Below are 27,491 nucleotides of genomic sequence, written 5' to 3'. Positions count from 1 at the left end.
CTGAATGTTGACATGCATGAAGGTTGACATGACTGAATGTTGATATGCATGAAGGTCAACACGGGTTAAGTCAACACAAGCATTAGGTGGACATGGGGAAGGTCAGCAATCAAAAAGTGGACATAGGGTTTTTCACTTTGTTTGTCCCCAGTTTCGACACAGTCGACATGGACACTAAAAAAGTGCACCACATCCCTTTGCATGCTCGGCACACTATATTTTTCTCCCACCATGCCCTAATGAATGTAAGGGCACAAAATACCGCCTGTCAGCGTTTCCAAAAAAAGGTGAAAAACACCATATCGACCTTTTGACTGTCGACCAAATGCTTGTGTCAACCTACTGTAAGTGACCATATCCTGATCCTGCTGCAATTAACACAGCCCTACACAGAGTTATCCAGCAATAGTCGACATTGACTAGGTTGGCACCTACCAATGGTTGACATATCATAGGTCGACATTGACATTAGTACAATTATACAGTGTCCATGTCTAAAACATTTTCAATTTGTGCCATTATAAATTACCAATGCTGAAAAAAACTGTAAATACAGTACCTACAGTATATGTACCTATGACATATAAGAAAACCTGAATGTTGAACACATTATAAAGGAAATACTTGAATGCACATATGCTTTTTAATCTGTTCTAGAATAACTTTGTGTTTATGTCATGGTGTATTAAAAAAAGAACAATAAATATTACATGAAATACATTATTACTCTAAATACCTTAGATCTCATACACAGGTGCTTGGCATGTGTGGGAGTCTCAGGCTCTCAGCGAATGCCATGAGCGGCTGCCCAGATACAGTGCATGCTTTTAGCAAAATGTACTACTGCTGGTTGCCAAAGCTTTATCTGGGATGCAGTTACAATCCCGGCGGTCGGGATCCCGGCGTTCAGAATCCCGACGCCGGAATCCCGACCGCCGAAATGCCGACACTTTCTCCCTCCTGGGGTGTCCACGACACCCCTGGAGGGAGAATAAATTAGTGTGCTGAGCGTAGCGAGGCACCGGGCCCGCTGCGTGCCAAGCGCAGCGAGCCCGCAAGGGGGGGCGATCCACGTCCCCCCCTTGTCGGCATTTCGCCTGTCGGGATTCCGGCATCGGGATTCTGAACGCCGCGATTCCGACCGCCGGGATTCAATACTGAATCCCTTTATCTTTAACTGTATTTTCTCTTTAAATAATAAAAAAAAATTATATATTGTATTATTTTTTCATATATTATATGTATTTTCAACATTGAACTGATATGACAGTCATTGTAGTGCAAAGTCATAATACAAGGTTAAGACATGTCTGATATAAAACACAGAATTGCGTAGGCACAGTGACAGCTGTTTAGTGACAAATGTGGTTATATGCTGAACTAAATACCATTGATATGTATTTGTCACTCTAATAATCGCATCTTAAGGTCAGCGGTTCCAAAAAAAGGTGAAAAACACCATATCGACCTTTTGACTGTCGACCAAATGCTTGTGTCAACCTACTGTAAGTGACCATATCCTGATCCTGCTGCAATTAACACAGCCCTACACAGAGTTATCCAGCAATAGTCGACATTGACTAGGTTGGCACCTACCAATGGTTGACATATCATAGGTCGACATTGACATTAGTACAATTATACAGTGTCCATGTCTAAAACATTTTCAATTTGTGCCATTATAAATTACCAATGCTGAAAAAAACTGTAAATACAGTACCTACAGTATATGTACTTATGACATATAAGAAAACCTGAATGTTGAACACATTATAAAGGAAATACTTGAATGCACATATGCTTTTTAATCTGTTCTAGAATAACTTTGTGTTTATGTCATGGTGTATTAAAAAAAGAACAATAAATATTACATGAAATACATTATTACTCTAAATACCTTAGATCTCATACACAGGTGCTTGGCATGTGTGGGAGTCTCAGGCTCTCAGCGAATGCCATGAGCGGCTGCCCAGATACAGTGCATGCTTTTAGCAAAATGTACTACTGCTGGTTGCCAAAGCTTTATCTGGGATGCAGTTACAATCCCGGCGGTCGGGATCCCGGCGTTCAGAATCCCGACGCCGGAATCCCGACCGCCGAAATGCCGACACTTTCTCCCTCCTGGGGTGTCCACGACACCCCTGGAGGGAGAATAAATTAGTGTGCCGAGCGTAGCGAGGCACCGGGCCCGCTGCGTGCCAAGCGCAGCGAGCCCGCAAGGGGGGGCGATCCACGTCCCCCCCTTGTCGGCATTTCGCCTGTCGGGATTCCGGCATCGGGATTCTGAACGCCGCGATTCCGACCGCCGGGATTCAATACTGAATCCCTTTATCTTTAACTGTATTTTCTCTTTAAATAATAAAAAAAAATTATATATTGTATTATTTTTTCATATATTATATGTATTTTCAACATTGAACTGATATGACAGTCATTGTAGTGCAAAGTCATAATACAAGGTTAAGACATGTCTGATATAAAACACAGAATTGCGTAGGCACAGTGACAGCTGTTTAGTGACAAATGTGGTTATATGCTGAACTAAATACCATTGATATGTATTTGTCACTCTAATAATCTCATCTTAAGGTGCAGTTTTAATTAGACACATCTATACCGCAGTATTTCATGATATGCCAGACACCTCATAGCCTGTATTTTCAATTTAATCAGGCATAAAAAAGCTCAGAAGAGGTAACTAAATCATCCTGTATGTGTCTGTAGTCTCTCTCTCCGAGGCAGATGGCGGATATAGCAAGTGGTGGGCCCAGGTGCAAAAAAAATGATTTTGGCCCCCTCAACCCAAACCCTAGAGAAAATGAGTCAAATAGTACCTTTTTGCCATGAGCAGGGCCGGCACCACCACTAGGCAGCCTTAGGCATTTGCCTAGGGCACCGGCCACTGGAGGGCGGCCATTTGGAGCAGCCCCCCTCCCCCGGATCAGGTGAGCGGCTCCTTCTCTCTCTCTCTCCCCCGCAGGGCCGGCGCTACCCACAGCAGCTCCTGCAAAACAGGGAGGCGCCATGCTGAAAAGGCACTGTCTCTATCCCTGCCCTGCTAAAGCTGCCTCAGCCCTTACTGTCACTGCCTCCTGCACGCCGCCCGCAGCGCCTGTCTGACAGTGGGTGGGCGGCAGTATAAAGAGCTGCTCTCTGCATCGCACACACACTGTCCTCCTCCTGCGACCTGCCCCCTACCCATTGCTCCCTGTGTCTGCAAGCTGTCAAACAAATGACAAACAGGCAGCAGCGCCACCCTTCCTTCCCTCTTCCTAGTGTGCTGTGCCAGTGCCACTGCCAGTCCTCAACAGTCCGCCCCCTCTATCTCCTCTCCTCTTCTTCCATCTCGTCCTTCGCTCTCCTCCTTTCTCCCTCAGTCACGAGAGGGGTGTAATGGCTTTATCAGCGTCCTGCCTATGCAGATAGAAGAGGAGGGATTGCACAAGAGTTAAACAGCAAAAGAACAGTGAGTCTTTTATTATACATGTTTATAAAAAAATTTTTAATAATTGTAGATTTTTTTAATATTAATTTAGACACTTTTTAAATAATGAGCTGGGTTATGTGCCTAAAGGTGGCCATACAGCGTGCGATGCGATGTGCGCTCCTGCGGGCATCGCACAGTACAAAAAGTATGTGCTAGACCTACTTTTTGTACTGCTTTCAGATCGCATCGCACACACATTGCATGCACGCCGTGCGATGTGATCTAGCAAATAACGTATGCGATTCTCGCAGTGTGTATGGGCACCTTTAGTGCCCCTGTGGAGGGACGCTGCGGTGCATCCCTGCATCTCAAACACACCCCCCTGGAGCGAGACACTGCTCCAGTCCCTCTCTCTTCCTTCCCTTCCCCCCATGGAGCAACGCATCTCACGCTGCCGCCCACTTACCCCCCCCCCCACGGAGTGAGACGCTGCTCCAGTCCCTCTCTCTCTTCCTCCCCCCCCCCATGGAGCAACGCATCATTCTCCCGCCGCTGTCCGCTGGCCTCCTCTCCCCCCGTGGAGCAAGACGCATCTCCCGATGCCGCTTCACCCACCCCCTTCCCGCCTGGTGTGCTCCGGTGCCTGGCCATGAGTGCCTATAGCTGTGTCCCATCCACCACAGTGTTTATCCTAAATGTAACTTATGGAATAGCATAACAATGCAGGAGTGTGCGTTCTCACCCCCTTCCCCTGCTACAAAGTAAGCACTGAAAGTGTGTATGGCTACAGGCAGCAGAATACCGATGCTCCCACTGTCCTACATAGGAAAGGGGATCTGGTGGGAGGTAGTGATCATTGCATACCTCCCAACTTTATGTCCTGCTGGGTCGGGACAGGTGCTCAGCAAAGGGGGCATGGCCTATGGAAAGGGGGCGTGGCCTCCTGGGATGACACGTCCTAAGGCTGTGCCCCGGTTTTTTGCCGCTCTGCGCCGCTGAATAGACCTATTCTCTTTAAGATGGGGGAGTTGGGGGATGACTCCCAACTGCTTCCCCCCCCCCACCGCGGGACGCGGGAATATCCCCAAATACCAGGACATTCCCGTGTTAAGCGGGACAGTTGGGTGGTATGATCATTGGTAGTTGGAGGCTATGTCCTTGTTCCCCATAGGGCCTGTGTCAATGCCTCACTGTAATTCGCATACACAGTATATAACACTGAGGTTAGCTTCATTTAAGGATGCTGGAGAATAATAATCGTTATTATGTATAAATACCTGTATTGTTATATTTTGTAATCCATGATACAGTTTCATCAGTTTACATTCATAAATAATATTCATTGATTATAAATCTGGACATTCAATTATTGGTTGCGTGCGAAATGAAATAAATTAGATAGACTTTGCATATATAAATAAATGTACTTCAATACCTGATTCAGACTTGCTGTACTGTAGTTGCATTTTTTTTTTAATTTGCAAGACGGCAACTCCCGGTGCTAGAGGGGCCACCCAGCACAAAGCAAGGCCGCCCCACTCACCGGCTCCCTCCCTGTAATGTGCCTGTAAAATTACACAGCAAAGCACTCGCACATCAACATCTGCCCCCTGGCGGCACAGTCTAGCTGCAAATCTAGGCACAATCTGGCTATGTTCCGGGTCGCAGCAGTCGCATGTGACATCACGCAGCCACCGCAGAACTCTCCTCATGACAGTCTGGACACGCTTTTGTTGTCCAGACTGCTCCCACAAAACACCTCATCCTTTCCTTGCAACATCACCTTGCTGTCCCTGCCACAGCACTGTAACTGTGATTTTGTTTCAGCGTTCGAGCATGAACACTCCGGCAAGGAAATTGCAGAAGTGTGGAAGTTGCTTAATAACGATATCTGCACTTCTGCAGGGATCTCTGAATCAGGCCCATAGTTAGAAGACCTTGCAATCAGCACTGCACAAGCAGGACAAAGAAAGCTGTGGCTGTGGAGGATGCACTGTGGAGTATAAAAATGCCAGCAGTGGGCCTTTTCATTGTTGAAGGTCACAGAGCACTGCACTGGCTGCACCAGCTGTAGTTCCACCACTGGCTGTACTAAGACTGAATCAATATAAATCTGTGGCCCAAAAAAGGAAGAAAAAAAAACAATGAAAAGAGAGCTGAAGACCTTAAGAAGAAAAATATCATTTTTATGTATTCTGAGAAGAGACAGAAGACTGATGAACAGGAGACACTAAAGTCTGATAAAGTGTTTGTAAATTTTGAGAATTCATTTAAGACTCGATAGATTCACGGGATGAACTAAATGCAATTTGTGAAGCATCTATTTCAAGTTCAGCCATCCTGCAAATTCCTTCCAGGGATGTACCTCTCCTTCCTAAAGAAACAATGCATGGTCCAAGCAATATGGAGCTGGATGTGGACCAGAAGCACACATTTAACCCAAAGGTTCCAGGTAAATGTACTCAAGTGCTTACAGACAATGACCAGCAAGTCATTGTGAAATTTGGTCTAAACTCTGAAGCAAAACTAAAAGAAATGGTTGGCCAGTTGCCTACAAATGTTGATGGTAATTTATTTCTATCTATTTATATCTACTCCCCACATGTACACAAAGTGGATGAGAGAAGTCAACCAGAGTTTGGCTATTTCCAACTCTAGCAAACAATACCTTATGCTGTGCCCCATGATGACTGTTTACATCTGCTTCTCAGGCTAAACGTAATGTAAGCTCCATTGCCACAGAAGAAGGTTTTAATCCTATGAAACAGAAATTCGCGGAAACTTTACAGACTTCCAGAGAATGAGAGCAGTCTTCAACACGAGCAGTTTTATTTGCAGTGGAGAACACTTGAACATGCTGTTATGGGAGAGAGTAGAGCAATTGAATTCAACTACAAAAAAATAAGTTGATATTTATATTGAAACATTTTCTCTATGTCCCCATTCACTTAAGCTCACGTGGTCAAGCATTCCGAGGCATCACAGGTAAAATAGGAGATTTAACCAATGGCAGCTTTCTAGGCTACCTTGAGTTAGTTTCTAACTATAACTATTTGCTAGAAGAACACTTAAAAAAGAGCCAAGACTGTGTTAAACGACTTCAAGCCCTCCACATGTCACATGAAACTCTGTTTTTTTTTTTATTAAGAGACGTGTCTTTTTTTTTATCTGATATGTGATGCAGCTCCTGACCCAGCTCAAATTAAGCAAAATGTCCTGATTTTGTACTACATTCATAAAAATTCAGAAACAAGGCAAAGGTTCATACAAGAAAGGTGTATTGAGTTTTTTTTATTTCTTACAAAAAGCTTGGATGGAAATTGCAGAGAAGATTTAAAGAAGACTTCAGTGCCATGGCATAAACATAGCTGATTGCAGAGGACAAGGCTATTATAATGGCAGTAACAAGTCTGCAAAAGTTAAAAGGTGTTCAGGCACGTGTTAAAAAAAAAAAAAAAAACATCCAATAGCATTTTATTCACCATGCACTGCACACTCTCTAAATCTTGTTGGTGTGCATGCTTCATCATGCTGCCACTAAGCAATTACTTTCTTGGATATGTTTATCGCGTCTGTTTAGTAGTATCCCTGACAGATGGGGGTTGATCACCGAAAAAACAGAATGTACTCTACATAGTCAAAGTGACACCAGAGCCGGCCCTAGCCTAAATGACGCCCTAGGCAAGATTTTGGCTGGTGCCCCCTAGCACCACCACTAGTTCCGCCTCTGACTCTGCTCCCCTTTCCCAGCACCATCAACCCTCATCATAGCAGTCATCATTTTGGTGCTCCTACCCGCAATATTTTGAATAGAAACAGTGCACACATTTGGTGCGCAGCTCAAACAGGGGTGTGTTCTTACTGGGAAGGGGCATGGCCACACAATATTACCCCCAGTTCAAATTATGCCACACAGTAGTGCAACTTTATTCACATTATATCATGCGATGGTGTCCTTTATTCACGTTACATTGCACTGTAGTACCACTTTACCTAGTTATATACATTACTCCTCACATTATTCACATTATACCCTTAGAAAAAAATCCTGAGAAAATAGTGTATTTTAACCACCTCCATGGCCACACTGCAACTCAGCACAAAGCAGTGTGTGCTAGGCAGAGCAAAAGAGCTGCAGCTGCTGCTGTCACTTAAGGGGAAGGGGCCGGGGCCCCCACTGGGCCCTCCCATCAGACTTTGGCCTGGGTAATTTGTACCCCCTACCCCTTTCTCTCGGCACCCCTGATAATACCACACAGTAATGCCCCTTATTAATGTCCTTATAACCATAATGCCCCTTACACATTATGCCAACCTTTATTAATGCCCTTCATACACATAATGACACACATAATGCCCCTTACACATATGTTGCACATTATTAATGCCCTTATACACATGACACACATAATGCCTGTTACACATATGTCGCACATTATTAATGCATTTATACATGACACACATAATGCCCCTTACACTTATGCGAACACTATTGCACAACCAACCCACCCGCAGACAGCACTCACACAGCCACTAACACTGTAACCTCTGCCTCTGCTTGGATACAGATGTTTCCTCATACATCTTGTCTCAATAGGCCATGCTGCTCCTGGCCAGTTCTGCTAACGTTGGGTGCATTTTTTGCTGAAAATTCGTCTTATTTGCATTGTTGTGACCAGCACACACAAGGCGCTTCTGATGATTAAAATGATATGCGGCATGCCTATATTTTATGTGCGACTATGGCTGTACCTGCATACGGAATGCTATGTTACAGTGATTTCCATGAATACACTATTTCATATGCAAATACAGCCTCACTCACACACAGAATATAGGCATGCTGCATATCATTTTAATCAGCAGAAGCTGCTGATGCCCCTAGGCATTCCAAATGCCCTAGGCAATTGCCTAGTTTGCCTATGCCTAAGGCCGGCCCTGAGTGACACCCATTAAAGATCTAAATAGGAGAGATTTGCCCAGTTGCTCGACACCTTCCCAGTGTTATCGAAGCATTAGATGAATTGATTGCCACCAAAAGGAAAGAACATACCCATGATGCTTATTCTGAACTAGGGGGTTTATGTAGATATTTTCTAGTTTGGCTGTGCTAATGGCTGCCATGTGGGTTGAGGTTCTAGAAAGTTTTGATGTAATTCTTCAGTCAAGGGCCATAACACTTGAAATTACAGCCACAAACATAAATGACCTAATGTTAGGAATAAAATCCCTTAGAGAATAATGGTCACTCTCCGAAGCCAAAATTGTTGCTGATAAATTGAATATGTCCATACAAAGCGTAAACAGCCCAGAGAAACAGTTGCAGATGTCCCTCCTCTGTCCTTTTCTCTCTCCGCTGTCTTTCTTTTTCTTCACTGTCCTTCCCTCCACTCTCCTATCTCTCTCTCTCTGCTCTTTAATCTCTCCGTGGTCCTCTCTCTCTGCTGTCCATCTCTCTCTCTCCACTCTTCTCTCCACTCTCTTAGAGAGCATGCATCCTGGCACCACAAACCCCCTCAAACCTTCTCATCCACTTTTATGGTGCCCCCCTGTTATTTTCTTCTGGATCCTCCCCAGAGTTGCCCTGACAGATGGAGGTTGCCCAGTTGCTCGACACCTTCCCAGTGTTATCGAAGCATTAGATGAATTGATTGCCACCAAAAGGAAAGAACATACCCATACTGCTAACTCTGAACTAGGGGGTTTACGTAGATATTTTCAAGTTTCAAGGCCGTGATAATGGCAGCCATGTGGGTTGAGATTCTAGAAAGTTTTGATGTAATTCTTCAGTCAAGGGCCATAAGACTTGAAATTACAGCCGCAAACATAAATAACCTATTGTTCCCTAAGAGAATAATGTCCACTCTCTGAAGCCAAAACTGTTGCTGATGAATTTAATGACCATACAAAGCTTAAACAGCCCAGAGAAACATTTGCCACTGTCCCTCCATAGGACAGAGATCTTATTAATAATGGATTCCATTATATCAGAACTCACACATGGACCTCACCACAAACTTGTTTTCACTTCTAAATTTCCATGTCCTGTGTTACGCTGGAAGGCTGGGTACAGAACATCAGGCGTGAGCCCGTATCCGGGACCGCCGGTTAGGACGGCCACAGCGCACCCTACACTCACTCTGTTGAGTACCTCTGGCAGATGTCAAGCCCCTGCGAGTGCTAGTGTTCACCTGTGGCTGCCGCGTCCGAAGGAGCGAGTTAGGCCCGCTCCAACCCCAATGCAGCTAGGTCTTGTGTGAGGGACAAAGGGCCAGCGATCGCCAGAGGTATGCTCAAGAGGCAGATCTAACTACTGGGCCTAACTGTAAAAGACACCTTGTCTACCGGCACCAGGCCAAAGCACAGGGAACGCGACCCAGTCGCAAACACAAAAAGGGGGTACGGGGAATACCCAATAACACAAAACACTGTATTCTCCAAAGCAACAATCCTAACTAAGGAGCAGTGTCCTGCCTGACAGGAATCCCCTAAGGGAAAAAGAATAGGAATCCCTGCAGTCCCTACTGATGACGGAGACCAGTAGGGCTGAGGGAAAAAGACTGATACCCAGCCAGAAAGTAAATACACCGGCAATATGCCCAATAAGAAAAATAACAGAAATCAAAGGCAACCTGCCTAAGAATAAGGAAACTGAAAATAGTGCAATCTGCCTAAACAGAAAGAATAACAAGAACCAGGCTCCACTGGAGCACTCACGTGAACCCAGGATGTGGAACTGGGTATACTGGGGAGATGAGAACCAGAATGCTGCAGCACGGACTCAGGAGAACCAAGAACCAAGCTGGGAGCAGGACCAGCAGTAGCTGAAAGCTATAACCAGCGCCATGTTGTCTGTGTCCATTCCTTAAGAGGAATGGTGCAGCCAATCATGGTGCCGCCTTGCAGGGCCGGCCTCCGGAAGATAGATCAGTCAGGATGGCCGGGCGCGCGATTCCCGGCGTCCCCTGTTGCCAGGCAACCGCTGAGCGGCTGCAGGGGAACGCCGGGAGTTGGGTGCAGCGTGTCCTCGCCGGGCGGAAGTTGCGTCACTCCGCCTGGCGGAAGTGACGGACGCTCGGCTGAGCCGGGCGGAAGTGCCGTGTGCACCCTCTGTGCACCGGCCCGCGGCAGCCAAGCGTCCGAGACGCTAACATCCTGAGTAAAGGTGAAACCCATCAACAGTGCAAAAAACTGCTAGACCAGTATCCAGATGACCATATTTCCAGTTTAGAGAACAAAATAATACACCGTAATAGTATCTTCAAAGCGACATTTGGAGAACATATCCCTGGCCCTCTTTCACTGCTGAATACAATTTAGAAGCTGCAGTTGTGACATTTTCTGAGACGTGTGTGTTGTATTAAGAATCTTCTGCGCTCTTCCACTCTTCCAGTTGCAGAAGGGGAGCGAGTATTCAGCAAACTTGCCATTATAAAAAAAAAAACACCTGTGAGCAACCATGCTTGAAAGCTTCTTAAATGGTTAAGCATTGCTTTGTATTGAACATGAAATAGCACGGAATATTGATTTCACTGATGTTATAAAAGTTTTTGCTTCCTTGAAACTAACAAGACTCATAACTTTAAATGCATAGGGAGTAATTTATTTTGGCCTTTAGAAAGAGCAAAATATTGATGTTTTAAAGTTATTTATCACATTGTTTGTTAAATATTACAGATTTTATTCCTTTTCTGTATTGCAGTGAGTTGTATTATTTTGTATATCTGTAAGCGGATGTTCTATTAAAGTTGTGTTTTCAAAATACTAATAATTTTTTTTTGTGTCCTGTAGTTTTTATGGTTCCCTGTGTGATTCTCTACAATAAAACGCTAGTATATCTTTCAATTAAAATGATCATGCATCAGATATCAAACTATCATATGCAATATTAAGAGGCAACTCTAATTCCACTTCTACCATGCCACTTACCCAATATTGTATGTCTCCCCCAATCTTCACAATTATGGTATTCCAGAGCATGCAGAAGAGGGTTGTGTGGGTCTGGGATTGGGGGGGGGGGGGCATGGGCATGATATCAGAGTACAGGGGCCAAAGATTTCCATTGCCAAACCTGGCATCGCCACAAAGTTGTAACTAAACACATCTGTATCTCCAAAGGATTTCATTTTTGCAAGTGTCACACATTCATGTAATAAATAATCACTGAAATGCAGTGCAAATCAAAACACTCACTTTTTATATATATGCATATGATGCACGCAATGTTCGTGGCTGATGGGGGCATGTTGTGGCAGTTCTATGACGAGGAATTCTGTCACAAGCAGTCGGGTTCTGACATCATGGACTTCGTGTGCAAGGACGTGGAGATTTTGATGGGGCTGAAGCAGTTGGCTTCGCCCGTCCCGTCTGCCATGCCAGCAGTGCCTGCCTGCCGCACCTGTCACCCCCCGCAGAGCCCCTTCGTCCGCTGTGGGGGACATCTGCTGGGAGATGTTTTGCCTTTAACGGGATCGGTTGCACAGCAGGCTCGCAACGTAGGTTTAAACACTTATGCTCAAAATGCTGAGGCCCCCACTTGGTTAATTTGCAGCAAATTTTCTTGGTTTCAGGGCTGGATTTCGCCTTCCCATAGTGGGAGAGTTTACAATCGAGTCCCTTAGGAACCTAAAATCCACGATTGAGATGCCGGATGTGGTTTTGGAAAAATTGTCCAGGGAAGTGGCCTTGGGCAGGATGGTGGGTCCTTTTCCTGTCCTTCTGGTGCAGGATTTGATCCTATACCCTGTGGATGTCATTCCTAAGAAGGAGGCGGGAAAGTTTCACCTTATTCAGAACCTGTCTTACCCTCCTGGAATGTCCATAAAAGGTGCGATTCCAGCGGAGTTGTGTCATGTGCGGTACCAGTCCTTTGAGGAGGCGCTGGTGATCGTGCGGGGCTACGATAAAGGGGTGCTGCTGGCAAAGTTCGACATTGAGTCATCCTTCCGTTTGCATCCTGACTCATTCTGATATACAGGGCTTCAAGTTGCCCACGGGAGTCTACTTGGACAGATGTTTGCCCATAGGATGTTCTGTTGTCCTGTGCGTACTTTGAATGCTTTAGCAGCTTCTTGCATTGGTGCATCATGCAGAGCTCAGGCGAAACGGGGTCACTCATTATTTGGACGACTTCCTCTGCGTAGGCCCGGCTGATTCCCCGCGGTGCAGGGCTCTGCTGGGTGAGATGCAGCAGCTGTTTAACCATTTCGGGGTCCCGATAGCGGTGGACAGGATGGAGGGGCCAGTCACGAGCCTCTCCATCTTGGGCATCAAAATTGATATGGTTGCTGGATGCTGACACTTGCTCATTGATAAGCTCATATGGCTACAAGGGGCAATCACACAGTCTCTGGTCTCTGGCAAGCTTAGGGTGCGCCAGCTGCAGTCCCTTTTGGGATTGTTCCACTTTGCTTGCAGGGTCATCCCCATGGGGCTAGTTTTCTGTTGAAAGCTCGAGGGCACCATGGCGGGCAGCATTAGGCCACAGTTCTTTGTGCGTTTGACTGCAGAATTGAAGTGCAACTTGCGGGGGTGGGTGGTGTTCATCATGCAGTTTAATGGGGTCCGGATCTGGCCTGGCCCCTCTCGGAGCAGTGGGGAAGTGCAACTTTTCACCTATGCTGCGGGGGGGGGGGGGGTTGGGGGTGGGCTTTAGGACTTTCCTGCATGGCTCATGGTGTGCCATCACCTGGCCGGAGGGATTGGGTCAGGGAAGGTCTCACTAAAACCTGCTGCTGCTGGAACTCTTTCCGATCATGATGGCTATGGAGCTGTGGGGTGAAAGGTTGCGCGACGCCTGCAGCGTCTTCTGGTGTAATAACCTGGGGGTAGTGCAGGCCATTAATCATCAGAGCTTGTCCTCGCTGCCGGTGGTGCATCTGCTCACACGTTTAGTGCTGCGCTGCCTGCGGGTTAACTTGCAATTTGTTGCCAGACATGTTTCCGGTGTTGACAACTCGATTGACGATGCCCTGTCCAGGGGAGACTGGGTTAGGTTGGTCTCTGGATCCGGGGGCGGACTTGGTTGGTAAGCCCTGTCTTCATTATGTTTGGCAGGGGATCAGGTCGTCACGGAGGAACTAGCCATGCGGGCTATTGCCCCTCGGATGCTATCAGGCCAGCTGGCTTGAATGGGAGCAGTTCAGACTGTCCGCCCCTCAGGCAGGTAAGACTCCTCGGGAGGTCACGTTGGCTTTTGTGTGGAGTTTGTACTCCGGAGGCCACTCGGTGGCGATGGAGAAAGAGGACCCGGCTCTGTCTTTTATTGTGTCTCGGGCTTTGCGGGGTTGGCAGCGCGCTGCACCTGTGGCTCCCGACAGCAGGCATCCGATTGATATCTCCCTCTTGCCCCCGCTTCTGGGGGCTATAAGGGACATATGCCACTCAGATTACTAAATTTGGCTCTTCTGTCTGGTGTATGCCATGGCGTACCATGGGGCCTTCAGGGTCGGCGAGCTGGTTGCCCCCACAAAGCATTGACCTCCTCCGTTGTATGTTGTGATGCCATTTGCATCATTCCAAGACGAACCAGGCAGGTAGAGGTCGCTGACTGTCGTTGCGACCATGCTCGGTAAAAAGGGATCTGCCCAGTGGAAATAGCAAGTGCCTTTGCACTGGTGCGGCCCGACCTGCCTGGAGCGTGCTTGATGCATCTGGACATTGCTGACAAAGTATCGCGTTTGCCACATCTTGGGGTGGGCATTGGGCTCGCTTGGCCTGGATCCGAGGGAGTTTGGTACTCACTTCGGAAATGCTGCTGCGGCAGGCCACTCCGATGCAAAGATTCAGTCTCTGGGTCGATGGTGCTCTGCAGCATTCTGCAGATACATTCAGCCTGGTTTATCTGTCCTCCTGCCTGACCATGTTCCCACTGGACGCATAAGTACTCGTCTCTCTACTGCAGGGGTCTTGAGGTGGTCCACTTTCCCCGGGGGCACATTTCAGCCTAATTACAATCTGACATGGCGTGCTTGTTAGTTTACTTAGGGGGATTTCTGTGCAGTGTGCCTCAAGGTCCGGTCAGCCATGGTCCTTTTTCCTCTTTTCCCCTCTGGTGTGTATGTGAGTGTTGCATGTTTGACGATATCATTCGTGGTAACCTGTTTACTTACATCTTGCAGGTCATCGGAATGCAGGGGGAGGGGCCCTAAATTGCACACCCTGGACATATGAGGTGCTACCTGCTGAGACTTGTAGTGCAGCAAGCAGGAGGAGGAGTTTGCAGGTGCACACTAAATATATATGCTAGACCTTTTAATATCTTGCTATATTGCATTTGAGGTTATTAGCATAGTAATGGCCATTAGTATGGGCTTGTCCACCGCATCCAGGTTACCTCAATAGGACAAGTCCCTAACACTACTCTGGGACAGGTCCAGGGCACAGGGCCCCCCAGGCCAGCCCAGCAGAACCACCCCATGGCATCACATTAGTGTGAAATTAAAGTGATAGTAAAAGGGATAGGGGAAATTATATGTGATAGGACTTACCTAGGTAAGAAGTAATAATAAATGTGAAGGGTGCTACATATATATTAAACAAACTAAAGGGGTGATTGAAAGTATACGATATGATGCCATGGAGCAGCCCAGCAACAGCAGCCCAAAGAGCCCAGCGCCCCAAACACAGTCCCACAGGTCATCGGGATGCCAAGATGGTGTGGGTGATGGGTCACTCATTTTTGCACTGGGCTTCAAGGTCTTGTGGGGTCTTGGCTGTGAGTGTCCGTCCTCAGGCTCAGCGGGTCAGATGGATAGGTGTGCATGGGATGCATTGAAATGCCTTGCAGGGCCTGTTTTATATCATCATTGCGGGACTTTGGGATCCCTGAAGTGCTTATACTGCATCTGGGTGGCAATGATTTAGAGAAAAGGGGACAGGGAAGAATGTCTTTTTTGTTGGCACACAAAGGTAGATTGAGAGAGTTGTATAACTTTAAAATTATAATATTTTAATAAGTAGTATTTAAAATAGGTACTGTCCAATGAGTGAAATATCACAAATATATGAAAAAGATTTTGGTTTCTTATCTTTTTGAATACGTATTAATACTTTAATTTTTATTATGTTTTCTAATAAAACTTGTTTTTGGTCGCCAGTGTCCTTTTATTCGCCAGGGAATTGTAATGATTCTCTAGAAGAGTTATTGCAATGTCATCATTTGGTACTTTTTGTAATCATGCAGTCTTTCATAGATCACCCTTCCCTTTGGGAGTCTTCTCCCACTGTGATGCTGTCGTATATTTCTATTTATTGTTTTTCTTACTTCTTTGAAAGGCTTAATAAATCAATGTGTTATTCTTCAATTTGTGTCCTTCGTGTTTTATTGTTTCTTACACATTTTAGTTATAGTAGGTGATTGAGTTGCATAACCTCCAGTTTACACAGTCATATATAGTTACTGCACCGTGTGCTGCTGCTTTTCAATATTGGGTAATAAGTAATTGCGTATGTGTATCATACAGATTGCCGACTTGTTATCATTGTCAGTGTCACCCAGGCAACAGACCACTCAGTATAGAGGTCAATATTGTTCCTGCAGCCGCTTCTCCGGCTGCGTTGGTACAGCCGGCAGAGCGAATGTAACGCACTGCTATAGAAGGAAGTTAAATACAATTGTAACCGATACTAAGCATAAAGCATTGAATCGGAGGCACGATAAACAGGTACAACAAACCTAAGTGAGTGTGGATACCACAATACACTGGCAATATATGAACTTATAATTGAGCCAGGATTGTTCACACTAAAAAAGACAAGTGTTTATGAGTGTTAATCCTGTGCAATAAATTTCTATTTGAGAATAATAAAACCCATTCTAAGTGGTCTATTGCCTGGGTGACACTGACAATAATAACAAGTCAGCAATCTGTATGATACACATACGCAATTACTTATTACCCAATATTAAAAAGCAGCAGCACACGGTGCAGTAACTATATATGACAGTGTAAACTGAAGGTTATGCAACTCAATCACCTACTATAACTAAAATGTGTAAGAAACAATAAAACACAAAGGACACAAATTGAAGAATAACACATTGATTTATTAAGCCTTTCAAAGAAGTAAGAAAAACAATAAATAGAAATATACGACAGCATCACAGTGGGACAAGACTCCCAAAGGGAAGGGTGATCTATGAAAGACTGCATGATTACAAAAAGTACCAAATGCTGACATTGCAATAACTCTTCTAGAGAATCATTACAATTCCCTGGCGAATAAAAGGACACTGACAACCAAAAACAAGTTTTATTAGAAAACATAATAAAAATTAAAGTATTAATACGAATTCAAAAAGATAAGAAACCAAAATCTTTTTCATATATTTGTGATATTTCACTCATTGGACAGTACCTATTTTAAATACTACTTATTAAAATATTGTAATTTTAAAGTTATACAACTCTCTTAATCTACATTTGTTCGCCAACAAAAAAGACATTCTTCCCTGTCCCCTTTTCTCTACTGTAACATTTATTGTCTTTTGCTGCACCCCCTCTGAGCCTTATAGATAAGATCGTCTCACTTGGGGCCAACTGGTCCTATAGCACCCGCCAGTGCGGATACATCCCACTTCCCTTTTCCCCTTGAAACTGGCAATGATGTAGGCCATTGCACTCCATTGGAGCTGCGGTCCATTATAATCAGGGACCTGCATATTATGGTGCAGACGCTACTCAGTATGGTCCTCATTGATTCCCAGGAGGGTTTGGAGGCACACCAGGTCTGGTCCTTGCATGGAAGGCGCCCGTAGGAAAGTCAATGCTGCGGTTCAGCATTACTTGTTGGCAAATGGGGGGTGGCGTCATCTGCCATAATGGCATTGTGTTTAAGCGGGACAGCCTGTATAGGCTGAAAGGTGTCCATTTGAGTCCAGAGGGAATGGCCATTTTTCTGGAGGATTTGTTTAGTTGGTTAAGTTAATAGTGCTGTGCATTCTTTGTGGTGGCGGGGCTGCGGCTTAGAGCCTATCTGTTGGCAGTAAAGAATGGTCTTGTCTATATGGAAATCGTATGTAGGTAGTGGGGTGTGCTCTCCAGACATCGATATATCGTTAATAGTCACAACAGCGCATAAACTGAAACTTGCTTGTGAGCAGGAGATCAGGAGACAGGTGATGTAGTCAGTGGGCTAATGAAACCTCACTTACTTTTAAGTTCTGTCTCTTGTTCACATAGCAGTTTCTTTAGCAGGTAGGTATGATATTCTCCCAATATGGACCAACACTTACTTCAGGTTTCTATCTCGAATACACTGAAAGGTGTCTTTAATTTTCTACTTCCTCTATGGTTTCCAACAGAGTACCACATAAATGGATGCAACTTACTTTCAATTTCTAACACGCGTTCCTGTAGCAGTTTCTTTAAATCAGGATCCAACATAAAATGTAAAAACACAGAATTTATTCAAAATGTATTCACATACACACAGGAACCATAGACAAGCGGAGCACGATGTCCCGTCTGGTAAGTCAATGTAACAATCACGTCCGCGGCACTGCAGATGCTTGGATCAGTTAACTCACAAGCTGGTACCGGCATCCATATGAAAAGACGTTGGTATGAGGTGTGCCAGTGGTCACACCACTGACGTCAACGCGTTTCGAATTGCTCCTTTATCAAGACGTGCTGCTCTCACTTCGAGTCCAGGATTTAAGCCCGAAGATCTTGTCACGTGATCGGGTTTCCACCAATGACATGAATAACCTAAGAACCCAGCTCTCACATACTAATAAAATTATATTAGCGGCTCTGAATATTTGGCCAATAATATATAATATATTTTTATAATGTATAAAACACTAAAAAAGCAGGGGAATGCAATAATATTATGCAGTACATTGTACAATATGACATTCGCCGCATATATGTCGGCAGCAATTTTTAACAGTACATCAAAAATGAGATAACATTTTAAAAAATACTTTTTGAAAAGGCATACTGTACATCAATTTATCGTATATGGAGCCGGGTATCAAAAAACAGACAAACAGACAAAATAAAACACAATATTAGTGACATTTAGATTAAATCAATACCTAAAATAAACATTATCTGGAGTTAGATGAACAACTTATACTCAAAATCTACATTCAGGCCTTTAGGGACCAGAGTTTTAAGTTAAAATATTGTTTTCATCTCCAGTTTAGCTAAATCCTGCCCTCTGTTCTTGGTTCTCCAGTTTTTATTGCATAATTTAATACCACAGAAGCTTTTAAGATATTTCACATCACAGGAATGAATTTCTTTATAATGAAGGGACACGTTGTGTAATTCATATCCCTTCCTAATATTCCGTACGTGTTCTATAAGACGTTCCTTACGCATGTGTCCTGTTACACACTCTAGAAGATACACAACATTTTTAGTGCAACAGGTGATATAATCCTTAATAACATATTCTCGATTCGTAATATTGGATTTAAACCTCGTAATTTTACTTTCTGTTTTACATACTTTGCAGAAGGTGCATTACAGGGACGCCGACTTATATCTTTGCTGGTGGGTGCCCAAGGGGGGGCTCAAGGGGTGTGGCCCTGCAATGGGCTACCACAGACACTCCCTCCCCCCTTGTTCTGGATGGAGGTAGGCGGTGATCCTAGCTGCGCCGCAGCGGGGTCTTAGCAGCGGATATGCCTTCAGCAGCGAGGGTCCCTGCGGAAGATGTGACCTAACAGCGGTATTAATACCGCTACTAGTTCCTATCCGCCTCAGGGACCCCCGCTGCTGATAGCATTTCTGCTGCTGGAACCCTGCTGCGGCGCTGCCCGGATGCCTGATGGTGAGCAGCGGGTGAGCTCCGGCCGTGAAAAGTGGGTGCTCCTCGCTTTCAATGGGTGCTCAGGCCCCGGAGCACCCACGGTTTCGGCGCCTATGGTGCATTGTCCGCACCGATAAAACCCTTTAGATGTAATACAAGAGGGTCTTTTGTCAATTGGTATGGCACTTTTACCAACATACTACGTAAGTTGTCCGCTCTTTTGTACACAAACTTAGGATGTGGACCCAAATAAGGCTTCAATGTGGGATCTTTAATTAAAACACTTAGTGTTTTATAATGATTTTCTCTATCATTTTATGTTGCGAAGTAAGTTCAGTAATGAAAGTAATTTACGTTTCTTCAATGTCTCTACTTTTTTCTTTATTTTCCAACAAGTCATTTCTAGAGCGATCCTGACTTTCTTTCAAAGATTTATCTACTAACGACGGACAGTAACCCTTTTTAAGAAACTGTTTTTCATTGTTAGAGCTTGTTGATTGAACACATCCACATCGGTGCAATTCCGTCGGGGGTATTCAATGTCAGTCGAGGTTTGCTGTTTGTCGAGCTTGATGGCTAGCTCGCCCGAATTTGGTTATTTTTTATTTGCTCGCATATTCAATGTTGTGTATTTCTCGCCTGGTGAATTTTTTTTTTTTTTTTTTTTTTTTTGCTCCCCAGTCGAGATTTAGGCCCTTATTCTGATCGGTGCGGATATTCCCGAATTCTTACGGTGCGGTCTGCACGCCACGGTGTGCTGCCGCGTGCGGCCATCGTCCGTAGAAACGCCCACGTGTCCTCTGCATTCGGACGGACTCACTCTTTAAGAACAGGGCGTGTTTACGGACGACATACAAACCATGCGTGTGCGGGAGAATCACTCCGATTCTGCACGGTATTACAGAGTATTACAGAGTATGCACGGGAATACCGCATCCGAACGGGAGGCAAGCGGTGCTTCCGCACGTAAGCGGTGTATTTACGCCAAACAACCCACTATTATGTCTATTCTGCAATACATCACATGACCCACTTATTCAATTACCTATCCTCATACAAAAATGCTTATTTGGAATTGGAATCAATTAGATGCCAATATATCCTTACAAGCATGCCTAACACATGCATTGCACACATTAACCCTTACAGCAATTGAAGTGCAATGGTTTCAATTAAAGCACTGACAAGCGTCCTATTAGTGAGTAATGAGTAAAGGAGTCGATTCTATTGGGTTCAGGTGTTAATGCTTGTAGTCATTAGGCGGTCCGTTCGCCTACCGCAGGAACGAGTGGTGTCCGCTAAGCAATACTAGCCTTTTGGACACCGCACATTTCTTCCCTTTTTGTTCGCGTGCATTCGGAGTGGTATCCGAATGCACGCCCCCCAACATAAGTGTACTCCCCCGTGTCCGCCCATGTTTCCGCCCCGTTTTGCCCACTTTGAAACTACGCCCATGTGTCATTCCGCATGACGCCCATAATACGCCCATATTTCCCGACTGATTGCGGTGAACAGTTTTGTACGGGATTTGCCCGAACAGGTACGGTGTCAAGGCGTGGCACATGCGCGTTGCGTTCTCCACGCATGCGCAGACGCCGTAAAGACGCGATCCGAAAGTATGTGGAAAAGTACGCGTCAATCAGAATAAGGGCCTTAGTTTTCTCCCCTAGTCGAGCAGACTGCACTGTTTGTTTGCTCGACTTTAGGGGAACTCTATTCAATGCTCTGGATTTTTTTCCCTGCTCGCCGGGACTCGGGCATATGATACTCGACTTCATCTGTTGGCGTGCTGTGTTGTCCTTAGGCTGTTTCTTTTTTAAATGTGGCCCGTGTTCTTTAGCCCCAATGTAGAGTATATAGGGGAAGCTGTGCTGTTAGTGTGCTGAATAATATAGAAGTCATGTACGCACGTAATGATGTTTTTATACTCACTTTTATTTGGTAATGGCACTTCTATTATAAACAAATGCAAATACAATTGTGATTACATATAAGTTGAATGCAATGAACTTTAATGGTACCACGTAACATAGGTGCTGTGCAGTGGACTCCAAAATAGATAAATCACTGCCCGGAACTGAGGAAGGGAAACAGAGCAGCATCGGGACTCAAGCTGTTGGCACAGGGGGGTGTCGCGTGGGGCTGACATCCCGACCCGCCCGCAGTGCACCTTCCGCCGTGAGTACCTTATACATCGGGGCAGTCCGTTCCTAACCGCGCGGCGCTGGAAGTCAGGCTTCTTCTCCGGGTTAGCTTGTTGTCCTGATGCTGATCCCCGGGTTTTCTTCTTCCGGGTCCTGCGTGCAGCACAGGCTCGCCGGGTACTTGCCCCACGTAACACCCCCCTGTGCCAACAGCTTGAGTCCCGTTGCTGCTCTGTTTCCCTTCCTCAGTTCCGGGCTGTGATTTCTCTATTTTGGTGTCCACTGCGTAGCACCTATGTTACGCGGTACCGTTATAGTTCATAGCATTCAACTTATATGTAATATTAATTGTACGCCCACAGCTCGCACCAATGGGCTAACCTCGCCAAGTCGAGTAAAAAAAAAAAAGCGAGCAGACCGAGAAAAAAAAAACAACGTTTTAAAAGCCCTCGACAGACATTGAATACCCCCCTTAGTCTTTGGAATTGGGATTTAACAGGATATTTTTATCTTTCCACTTATATTGATATCCTGTTTCAGTCTTTCATGTCCCTTTGATATTTTTTATATTTTTTAGTTCTTTATCATTCTTCTCTATTTTAACCATAATAGCTTTCTCTAGTTCTTTATATTCTGCCGATTTTGCATATGATTTAATGAGGGTATATAAATCATCTACTTCTGTTTCAGTGGATTTTAATTTATAATCTTTAATAATAAGTTCGGTACTTGTTTCCTAGAACGGCCACAATCGTGAGTGATCGTGGCTCTTAATTAAGGGACACGATCCTCACGATGTGGCCGATTTTTTACAATTTTTTCACTTTGATTGACAGAAATCGGGTCAATCGGTCGGTCGCGACCAATTAAAATCGGCCGCGATGCGACCGACCGATTGACCCGATTTTTCCATAGACTTCAATGTTAAAAAATCTTTTAACATTGAAATCGGTCGGTCTTGTGCCATTATAATGGCACAAGATGAGATGGACTTGATTAAGTCCATCTCACATAGGGAAAAATGATAAAAAAGGTGAAATGGGCCAATATGACCCATTTCACATTTTTTATGTGCCCGCCATGACCCCACGATAGACGTGAACCCGAAGCGTGGCGAGCGCAGCGAGCCCGCGAGGGGCGGCGGTGCGCGTCCTCCGACCTTTTCATTCCCCTACTATCCACTAGGGCGTGGAGTGAGAATATAATAGTGTGGCGAGCGCAGCGAGCCACCGAGCCCGAAGCGTGGCGAGCGCAGCGAGCCCCGCGAGGGGACGCGTATACCTGTGAAGTTAGACGCGTCCCCTCGCGGGGCTCGCTGCGCTCGCCACGCTTCGGGCTCGGTGGCTCGCTGCGCTCGCCACACTATTATATTCTCACTCCACGCCCTAGTGGATAGTAGGGGAATGAAAAGGTCGGAGGACGCGCACCGCCGCCCCTCGCGGGCTCGCTGCGCTCGCCACGCTTCGGGTTCACGTCTATCGTGGGGTCTAGCACACTTATTAACATTTGGGGGGGCAATTTAAACAAATCTGGTGAAAAAAAAAAAAAAATCGGGTGAAAAATCGGTCGATCGGATCGGTCGCATCGTATGCGACCAAATCGCATGCGATGCGATCGATCCGATTTTTTATCTTACGACCACAACGATCTAAATCGTTGTGGCCGTTCTAGGAAACAAGTACCATAAGTTCCATTAGTGAATTTGCACAATTGTCTAGAATGGTAAGCCATTCTTTTTTAAAATTTTCTGTTTCAGTGGTGAATGACGGTAGTTTTTCAAATCTAAGACCTCTAGGGATAATCTCATCTTTTAAATAACGTTCTAGTGTTGCGGTTTCCCACCAGGGTATTAACCTTGTACTTACTAACAATTATTTTTGGTATGAAGGAGAGTTCTTTCTTCAGGTAGCGGGTTCAGCTATGTGTGGAAAGCTGGCAGCGGGGTACGCATATTTGTTCATGGCCCACTAGGAGGATGGGCAGGACATGCCTGGATTGCCAGCTTGGCCTTATGGACCCGCTACATAGACAATATCCTGTTTGTGTGGAGTGGGGATACCAAATCACTACAGGATTTTTGTACCCATTTGAATAATAATGTTTATAATATTGAACTCTCATTCACAGTTAGTAGTTCTGAAATGAATTTCTTAGATTTAACAATCTATATTGAGAATGGTCTATTTAAAACGAAAAAACTTTATTAAACCTACAGATTGCAACTCATATATAGGGTGCGACAGTAACCACCATAAAAACTGGACATGTAGTATTCCTAAAGGGCAATTCCAAAGATTAAGATAGAATTGCACCAACGTGGATGTGTTCAATCAACAATCTCTAACAATGAAAAACAGTTTCTTACAGAAAATTACTGTCCGTCGTTATTAGATAAATCTTTGAAAGAAAGTAAGGATCGCTCTAGAAATTAATTGTTGGAAAATAAAGAAAAAAGTAGAGACATTGAAGAAATGGAAATTACTTTCATTACTAAATTTACTTCGCAACATAAAATGATAGAGAAAATCATTAAAAAACACTGGAATGTTTTAATTAAAGATCCTACATTGAAACCTTATTTAAGTCCACATCCTAAGTTTGTGTACAGAAGAGCGGACAACTTACGTAGTATGTTGGTAATGCCATACCAATCGACAAAAGACCCTCTCGTATTACATCTATAGGGTTTTATCGGTGCGGACAATGCACCATGGGCAAAGTATGTAAGACAGAAAATAAAATTACGAGGTTTAAATCAAATATTACAAATCAAGAATATGTAATTAAGGATTTTATCACCTGTGGCACTAAAAATGTAGTTTATCTTCTAGAGCAGGGGTCCTCAAACTTTTTAAATCGGGGGCCAGTTCACTGTCCCTCAGACTGTTGGAGGGCCGGACTATAGTAAAAACAGAAACAATTGTACACAGTAACGGCAGCCACCACAACAGACAGGTGTGGGGGATGTACAGTGCATTCTGCGCAGTGTACATATATACAGTATATATATGTACATATATATATATACATATATATATCATTTTAAATATTTTAGTATAAAAAAAACACACCTCTAACAATAAGAAAACAGTCAAGAGTAGACTGTGTGTGGACTGGGACACTATTAGTGTCTGCTCAGTGCCACTGCTCCCTCCCTGCTGGCTTCTCGTCCGGCTCCTCTCTCTGGATTCTGGAAGCTACTCTCCTCTCTCCAGCGTGTGACGTAATGACATCAAACGCATAGGAGAAGCTTAAGCAGGGAGACGTGTCAGACCAGCAGACACTTCTGCTTCCCCTGACGTCCCAGGCCACGCCCCCCGCCCGTCCATTCGCCAGCCAGCCTGCCCGTCCATCCTCCCAGCTTTGAGGCAAGTGAGAGTTACTGACTGTGATTGCTGCGCCAGTGCTTGGGCAGCGGCAAACCCGGCGGGCCGCATAAAAGTCCTCAGCGGGCCGCATCTGGCCCGCGGGCCGTAGTTTGAGGACCCCTGTTCTAGAGTGCGTATGTGGAGCCCAGTATGTAGGCAGAACAGGCTGCTTGCTTAAGGAACGTCTTATAGAACACGTACGGAATATTAGGAAGGGATATAAATTACACAATGTGTCCCTTCATTTTAAAGAAATTCATTCCTGTGATGTGAAATATCTTAAAAGCTTCTGTGGTATTAAATTATGCAATAAAAACTGGAGAACAAAGAACACAGAGCAGGGTTTAGCTACTGTATACTGGAGATGAAAACAATGTTTTAACTTAAAACTCTGGTCCCTAAAGTTGAGGGGGTTATTCTGTTTGGTACGGTGGTACCGTAAACGGGCGGATCGGGTTTTTTTTTTCATCTGCGCATGCGTAGCTTTCGAAATGCGCATGTGCGACGACCTCACACCGCTCACGAACGGGTCTCTCCGTGCGAAAAAACCTGTCCGCAAGAGCACAGTCATTGTGGGCGGCATGTGGGCGTTTTTATGGGAGCGGCCGGAATAATGAGGAAAACTGGGTGTAAACATGTGCATACACGGGGGTGTGCACAAAAATGCACGGTGCCACAACCGCCTCGATCGGCGAACGCACCGTGCATTGTGGACCAAAAACAGGCGGACGCCAAAGATAGCTCCAGACCACCCCTAGAGATACCGCATGAGAGCGGACGCCTGGGTCTGCTAATTAACGCTGATTACTACTCAAACACATACACCTGAATGTAATAAGCAATGCTGCAGGCTATTAAGTGAAAACCATTATTTCACTACCTGCAAGCCACACACAGCCCTCAAACACATTGGAAGCATATCTTGCTACACTTCAACATGCAAAGGTTGGTTTAATTTTAGGTAAGATTTATTCTAAGACCTGCTTATATATGTCAAGGTAGTTATTTTATAACCATCTACACCCATTAAGAAAGTGTTTTTGTATACTTTAAAAAGCAGGACACTCAATTCACAGAAGTCGACGTGTGTCAACTTTTTCACTGTAGCACAAACATACCAATTTTTTATATGGGAAAAAAAGACACATAAACCACATCTAAGAGCAACAAGGATGTTTTTGGACTCAATTTCTACTTGCACTGTGGCGTACGCTCAGATATACGGAAGGTGTCAGTGTGAAAATCTGAGATCTGTCCGTGCACTTTGGCGTCCGCTCTGATGTACGCCAGGTATCGGTGGCTAAGAGGGAGATACGTCCGTACGCGGTGGCGTACGCTCAAGTGTACGCCACTCCCCATTGTCGATGTTTGTGACCGTCCGTGGGCGGCTGTTCTGTGGGCAGACTTTCGCTCACTGCTTGCGTATGGGAAATGTACGGTGAGACGGACCATACGTAGGAAAGACTAAAAGATCTTAATATGTATACTTTAGAGCAGAGAAGGGAAATGGGGGACATGATAGAAACTTTCAAATATATCAAGGGCTTTATCAAGGTACATAATTCACAGGAAGACATAATTCACAGGAAGAGGAGCAACAGAACACGAGGACATGCACTGAAACTAGAGGGAGGAATATTCCAGGGAATTTTGAGGAAAAATTTGATATCCTTACAAAGAAATAAGCATCTATTATGGTTTGAGGTAACAGTTTAAAAAAAGGGGCAGACTAGATGGGCCAAGTGTTTCTTATATGCCATCAAATTCTATGGGTGACATTCTATGGAATGAGAGTTTTTTTTTTGCGGCTGACCAGCTCTGCAGCAGAAGGGAGACCAGCGCTGGATCCTGGATCGGTGAGTATGTGGGTGTAAAAGTGAGATGTGTGTGTATGTGTATGTAATAAAGTTTTACTTTTCTGTGTGTGTGTTTTCTTTTAACATTCTTTTTACAGGTGGACTACAAGTCCCAGCGGGCCCATTAATGGTACTTGTAGTCCTCCTGTATAAAGCAATGTTAGGATTGAAAGATTTAACCCCATCAGCCTGGCGTCCACTGGCCAGGGACGCCGGTGACAGCCCCGGGCTTCAGCCCTGGATGTGTGAAGCCTGGGGGGGACCCCTTTATTGGGAGGGTCCCCACTCCTCCAGGTACCCCGTCCAAGGCTGACCAGCCACGGTGCTCATGGTACGGCCGGGGGACCTTATGTAAAAATTGTCCCTCGGCTGTGGCATGACACTGCGGGCTGTTGGAGCCCGGTGCTGGTTTCAAAATACGGGGGACCCCCAGATTTTTTGTCCCCCGTATTTTTGGAACCAGGACCGGTCCAAGAGTCCAGGGCTGGTTTCAGAAATACGGGGGACCCCTACACTTTTTGTCCCCCGTATTTTTGGAACCAGGTCTGGCTCAATGAGCCCGGGGCTGGTTATGTTCAGGAGGGGGGACCCCACACAATTTTTTTTTTTAATACAAACCCAAAATCGCACATAATCTCAAATTCGCACATTTTCATGCCTAAAAATTGCACATTTTCATGCCGAAAATTCGCCCATTATCGCACTCAATCGCACTTTTCTTGCCGGAACACCCACCTCATTAAATATGCGAATACAAGGCAAAAATGCGATTTAAAAAAAGTGCGATAATGGGCGAAAAACTGACGTGGGAAAAACTCTCATCCCATAGAATGTCACCCTATGTTTCTATGTTTGTCCTCAGCAATCTCATACAGCTGAGAGTTAGCGAACACTCTGGCATCATGTGCCTGGCCAGGCCAGCCAATAAAGA

The sequence above is a fragment of the Crinia signifera genome, chromosome 1, assembly GCF_055691185.1.
Source record: "Crinia signifera chromosome 1, ASM5569118v1, whole genome shotgun sequence".
Taxonomy (NCBI): domain Eukaryota; kingdom Metazoa; phylum Chordata; class Amphibia; order Anura; family Myobatrachidae; genus Crinia; species Crinia signifera.
This window is presented reverse-complemented; position numbering follows the sequence as displayed.